This window comes from Capricornis sumatraensis, chromosome 3 (assembly GCF_032405125.1).
Source record: "Capricornis sumatraensis isolate serow.1 chromosome 3, serow.2, whole genome shotgun sequence".
Classification (NCBI taxonomy): Eukaryota; Metazoa; Chordata; class Mammalia; order Artiodactyla; family Bovidae; genus Capricornis; species Capricornis sumatraensis.
This window is the reverse complement of record NC_091071.1, coordinates 42757294-42764356: the sequence shown is the minus strand read 5'-3', so window position 1 is coordinate 42764356 and position 7063 is coordinate 42757294. Positions and strand designations below refer to the sequence as shown.

At 37.2% G+C, this 7063-nt stretch overlaps 1 pseudogene; it reads right to left on the bottom strand.

Moving 5' to 3' along the window:
* Positions 1–1640: 1640 nt before the first annotated feature.
* Positions 1641–5566, bottom strand: LOC138076233 (olfactory receptor 4A47-like; annotated as a pseudogene).
* Between the last annotated feature and the right edge of the window lie 1497 nt (positions 5567–7063).

Here is a 7063-nt window from a genome sequence, read left to right as displayed (position 1 = left end):
TCAGATAACTAACTAAATGTGGTTTTAACTAGAATACTTATTGAAATTTTATTTTAAAGTATGAATATGTAAGAATAAACATAGCTCTGATAAGGTATACTAATAAAGGAGTCCTAGACTTATGAGATATAAAGGTTATTTTATATAAAATATAATTATATTCTGTGTTAAATGATACATGAATAAAGAGGTCAAGTGAAGATAATAGCACCCTGAATTTGACCCGAACACATGCCATATTTTTTATTGCATAGTTGAAATATAAAAGCTATGGGGAAAAATGATTATGCATCTAAAAAAATAGCAACCTAGAGCAATAATTAGAATATAATCCCTACTTAACTCCTTACATCAAATGAGTGTAGAGGGTTTAAAATTTTAAATATAAAACACAAAACAACAACAACAAAAAAAGACCTGAAAAGTAAAATGTGGAGAAAATGTGGAAGAATATTTTGGCTACATTAAAATAGGGAAAATCTCTAATAGCAAGACAAAAAAAGCTACAGAATAGTGGTCGATTTAATTTTGTGAATTTAAAAATATTTATTTATAGACAAAAAAATTCTGTGTAGTATAAAAGTAAGAAAAACAAATCAAAAGCTAGAAAAATAATAATTCCATAAAAGAAGTAAATCAGATCATTTTTAAAGTATATAATTAAATGTCATTAAACATGGATAAAGATGAGCAATCAATTAAAATACATAAAATTTCTCACTAAGCAATGCATGAAAAAAGGATACAGATCATTTTAAGTCTTTAAAAAGATAACAAATTCAACTTATTTATCTGTATATAAAGTATACAAATAAAACATGTTCATTAGTCAAATTTTCATATATCATAAGTGTTTGCCAGGCACTAGTTTTTTCAGTTCATTTCAGTTCAGTCACTCAGTTGTGTCCGACTCTTTGTGACCCCATGAATCGCAGTACGCCAGGCCTCCCTGTCCATCACCAACTCCCTGGAGTTCACTCAAACTCACGTCCATTGAGTCAGTGATGCCATCCAGCCATCTTATCCCCTGTTGTCCCCTTCTCCTCCTGTCCCCAATCCCTCCCAGCATCAGAGTCTTTTCTAATGAGTGAACTCTTCGAATGAGGTAGCCAAAGTATTGGAGTTTCAGCTTTAGCATCAGTCCTTTCAAAGAACACTCAGGACTGATCTCCTTTAGAATGGACTGGTTGTATCTCCTTGCAGTCCAAAGGACTCCAAAGAGTCTTCTACAACATCACAGATCAAAAGTATCATTCTGGAATGTGTCAACAGGGCATTTTCCAAACTGAGTGGAGAAAAAACTGAGGAAAACATGAATAGGACTGAATACATCAGTGTTATTGTATTTTTATAACACAGTTAAGTGGTATAAGAAAACACAATAAGTTAGTTTTATATACACTTGTATGCAAAAAGCTTCAGAAGGTTGAGAAGTAAAATGCAAAGTTTATACACAGAGACATAGTAACAAAACTATGTGGAAAAATACATATTTTTGCAAAGATCTTACTTAAAGAGCTTTAGAAACAAAACAGAGTGACTGCCAGAGAAGGCAATGGCACCCCACTCCAGTGTTCTTGCCTGGAGAATCCCAAGGACGGGAGATCCTGGTGAGCTGCCATCTATGGGGTCGCACAGAGTCAGACACGACGGCAGCGACTTAGCAGCAGCAGCAGCAGAGTGACTGCATCTGCAGGAACTCGGAGCTCCGGTTTGGGATGAGCAGAACTGTCACTCTACAGTACAGACTTTGCATAAGTTATATTTCATATGTATTATTATCCACTATATTTTCAATACAGTGGGCTTCACCAGTAGCTCAAATGGTAAAGAATCTGCCTGCACTGCAGGAGACCAGGGTTCAATCCCTGGGTCGGGAAAATCCCCTGGAAAAAGAAATGACAACCCACTCCGGTACTCTTGCCTGAAGAATTCCATGGACAGAGGACCTGGTGGGCTACAGTCCATGGGATCACAAAGAGTCGGATATGACTGTGAACTAACACATTTTCATACTTTATTTAAAAAATTAAATAATACATTAAAACATAATATGTAACACAAATGAAATTGAATAAGAGTCTGGTCTATATAGAACTTTATTTTTTAACTAGTACAATAAAAATAGTGAAGGTAAAACAAAAAAAATACTACTAAAATAAAACAAAGAATGAGAAAGAAGTAAAAGTGAATCAGTAATTGAGCAAAAAATATTGTGTTTATAAAATTGTCATTCACTAGTAAATAGCATATTATTATTGACTCCCCACTTCAACTGTACTTTACCTCTCTAGGTGCCCTAGTAAAACAGACATTATAAATTTTAGATTTTTGCAAAGAAACTTAACAAAATCACAAATATATAGTTCATTTTTAAATAACATTTTCATAAATCCCTTAATTAAAAGTTTCCATTAGATTTATGAAATCTTTACTCTCCAAGATTATTGGCTTTAATATTAAAATACTTTTGTCATGAGGGATAATGCACTTATTTACCACCTGGAATAACATATTTTTCTCCAGAGCTTCTTCATACCATTAGTCAACTCAGAATTTCTTCAGTTCAGTTCAGTTCAGTTGCTCAGTCATGTTTGACTCCTTGCAACCCCATGAATCGCAGCACGCCAGGCCTCCCTGTCCATCACCATCTCCCGGAGTTCACTCAGACTCACGTCCATCAAGTCAGTGATGCCATCCAGCCATCTCATCCTCTGTCGTCCCCTTCTCCTCCTACCCCCAATCCCTCCCAGCATCAGAGTCTTTTCCAGTGAGTCAACCCTTTGCATGAGGTGGCCAAAGTGCTGGAGCTTCAGCTTTAGCATCATTCCTTCCAAAGAAATCCCAGGGTTGATCTCCTTCAGAATGGACTGGTTGGATCTCCTTGCAGTCCAAGGAACTCTCAAGAGTCTTCTCCAACACCACAGTTCAAAAGTATCAATTCTTCGGTGCTCAGCCTTCTTCACAGTCCAACTCTCACATCCATACATGACCACAGGAAAACTCATAGCCTTGACTAGACGGACCTTAGTCGGCAAAGTAATGTCTCTGCTTTTCAATATGCTATCTAGGTTGGTCATAACTTTTCTTCTAAGGAATATGCGTCTTTTAATTTCATGGCTGCAGTCACCATCTGCAGTGATTTTGGAGCCCCCCAAAATAAAGTCTGACCCTGTTTCCACTGTTTCCCTATCTATTTCCCATGAAGTGATGGGACCGGATGTCATGATCTTCGTTTTCTGAATGTTGAGCTTTAAGCCAACTTTTTCACTCTCCTCTTTCACTTTTATCAAGAGGCTTCTTAGCTCCTCTTCACTTTCTGCCGTAAGGGTGGTGTCATCTGCATATCTGAGGTTATTGATATTTCTCCCAGCAATCTTGATTCCAGCTTGTGTTTCTTCCAGTCCAGCGTTTCTCATGACGTATTCTGCATATAAGTTAAATAAGTAGGGTGACAATATACAGCCTTGACGTACTCCTTTTCCTATTTGGAACCAGTCTGTTGTTCCATGTACAGTTCTAACTGTTGCTTCCTGACCTGCATACAGATTTCTCAAGAGGCAGGTTAGGTGGTCTGGTATTCCCATTTCTCTCAGAATTTTCCACAGTTTATTGTGATCCACACAGTCAAAGGCTTTGGCATAGTCAATAAAGCAGAAATAGGTGTTTTTCTGGAACTCTCCTGCTTTTTCCATGATCCAGCGGATGTTGGCAATTTGATCTCTGGTTCCTCTGCCTTTTCTAAAACCAGCTTGAACATCAGGGATTTCAGGGTTCATGTATTGCTGAAGCCTGGCTTGGAGAATTTTGAGCATTACTTCACTAGTGTGTGAGATGAGTGCAATTGTTGGGTAGTTTGAGCATTCTTTTTTTTTTTTTTTTTTTTTGCATTGCCTTTCTTTGGGATTGGAATGAAAACTGACCTTTTCCTGTCCTGTGGCCACTGCTGAGTTTTCCAAATTTGCTGGCATATTTAGTGCAACATTTTCACAGCATCATCTTTCAGGATTTGAAACAGCTCAACTGGAATTCCATCACCTCCACTAGCTTTGTTCGTAGTGATGCTTTCTAAGGCCCACTTGGCTTCACATTCCAAGATGTCTAGCTCTAGATTAGTGATCACATCATCATTATTATCTGGGTCGTGAAGATCTTTTTTGTACAGTTCTTCCGTGTATTCTTGCCACCTCTTCTTAATATCTTCTGCTTCTGTTAGGTCCATACCATTTCTATCCTTCATCGAGCCCATCTTTGCATGAAATGTTCCCTTGGTATCTTTAATTTTCTTGAAGAGATCTCTAGTCTTTCCCATCCTGTTATTTTCCTCTATTTCCTTGGATTGATCGCTGAAGAAGGCTTTCTTATCTCTTCTTGCTATTCTTTGGAACTCTGCATTCAGATGCTTATATCTTTTCTTTTCTCCTTTACTTTTCACCTCTCTTCTTTTCACAGCTATTTGTAACCCCTCTCCAGACAGCCATTTTGCTTTTTTGCATTTCTTTTCCATGGGGATGGTCTTGATCCCTGTCTCCTATACAATGTCATGAACCTCATTCCATAGTTCATCAGGCACTCTATCTATCAGATCTAGGTCCTTAAATCTATTTCTCACTTCCACTGTATAATCATAAGGGATTTGATATAGGTCATACCTGAATGGTCTAGTGGTTTTCCCTACTTTCTTCAATTTGAGTCTGAATTTGGAATTTCTTAGACAGTAGATTAATGGGTTCAACATGGGGGTTATGAGTATATAAAATACACTCAAAATGATTTGTCAATGGGGAAGGTCTTAGCAGGTCTTACATACATGAAAATACAGGGAACAAAGAAGCAGACAACCAGAGTGATGTGGGAACCACATGTCTGGAGGGTTTTCTGCCGCTCTTCCTGACTCGGGTTCTTCAGAGAGTGCAGGATGACTCCATAGGAGATGAGTAAGAGTAAGAAAACAATAGTGCAGATCAGTCCTCCATTGGCCACAACTATGATGCCTATGATGTTGGTATCAGTACAGACAAGTTTCAGTAAAGGGAACAGAGAAAGTGATCAATGACATTGGGGCCACAGAATGGGAGCCTATAAATGTGATAAGATGAATTACTGAGTGCACAAAGCCACCAACAAATGACAACACCAGAAGCATGAAACACACCCTCTGCCTCATGATCACCAAATAATGCAAGGGCTTACAGATGGCCACATAGGGATCACAGGCCATCACCAGCAGAAGGACGATCTCTGATCCACCAAAAAAGTGCTCTATAAACAGCTGGGTCAGACAAGTTTGGAAGGATATGGTATCTTCCCCAAAGTACAAGTCTGAAATCAATCTAGGGAAGATAGAAGAGGCATACATTAGATATATAAATGATAAGCAAGCAAGAAAAGTGTGCATAGGTGAGTTCAGGGTCTTACTGACAGTTATAGTCACAACAATGAGCAGATTGCCCACCAGAGTGAAAATGTAGAAGAGCAAGAACAGAACAAAAAGGACTTTCTACTCCTTTGGATTCTCTGTGAGGCCCAGGAGGACAAAGTAAGTTACATTGTTCCATGGTTCCATCCAGTCTGGACAGGAACTGAGTTCACACATTAAAACAGTTTACCTACAAATCAAGATGGGAGGGGGGCAGTTTATGCATTATAAACTTCATCTTTTTTAGTCAGCCAATTAAAAGAATTTACATGAATTATGTATTTGTGTCCAATGTGTCACAGATATTATGAATACCAAGTTAAATAAGGCATATTTTCCTACTCTCAGTAAATAGATAATTCCAGAACCATGTAGTAAGTACCTTTATAAGAATATTCACACAAGTTTATAGTCAATATACATATATATTAATCAAGCTAAAGCATAACATCAATCAAGCTCAGTATAAAATCAATCCAGCTGAAGTCAGAGAAGGCTTTACAGAGGAAGCAATTTTTAAAATGTTTTTTAAAGGAAAAGTGAAACAATATGAGAAAGGAATTCCTTTAAAAGGTACACCATATATAAAGTCACAAAGGTATAATACTTAAGATCCATTTAAGCCAATTTCAATATTCACTGTTTGTAGGTAAAACTATAAATAGAAGGTTTGAATTGTGTCAAACCTCACTGAAACTTCTTTCCTAGGGTCTTCAGTTGGATATTCCTCATTTTCTAATCAGTAAATGCCAAAGCACTGTAAGTTTGTCTCCAGGCTCTAGCTTTCCATCTATTTTCACCTTTGTCTTAAAATTCTACATAAATATGTGCAAAGACTATAAAAATATAACCATTGTTGCAAATGGAGCTTTGGATCCTGGCACATGCTACATTTTATTTTGCTGGACAATAGAAAGAACTATGAGACAGCTGTAGAACAATGCAAAGCAAAATATATGCAACATCTCCAACTTTGGACGTACAATTGGATATCCATTTAATACATGTAGAAATAAGTTTTAAATATTCCACAATAAAAAGGGAATTTCCCATCTTATTAAATATCAACTTCCATGTTACTGCTCAAAAAAACCAAAAGCTTCACCATGTTCCTCACTCCCTAGTGTTCTCATCTTACTTAGGGATACCTTTAGCAAACCTTGTTGTCTCTACCTCTAAATACATCACAAAATGGATCATTCGCTACTTGCATTTTCTTCACAGCCCAAAGCAATGGCCTCCTGCCCTGTTTCTCTACTTCTATTCTGGCCTCCAATAAATGTGTTCTCTTAAAGCTATCAGTGAATATAATGCAGAAGACCTGGATTTGATCCTTTGAAGCAAGAAATGGCAAACTACTCCAGTATTCTTGCTTGGAGAATCCCACGGACAGAGGAGCCTGGTGGGCTACAATCCACAAGGTCACAAGAGTCAGACACAACTGAGTATGTATGCATATAAAGTCAGTTTCAATCAGTGCTCACAATATAACATATCATATTTAAACTTAATGAGAACTGTAATCTCTGTTTCATAGTTGAAGAAATTAAGGCACAGAACATTAAATTAATATTTCCAGGGTCACACATTTTTAAGTGATAAAACTAGAATTGATTCTAAATTTGATTTATTTCAAGGTGATTA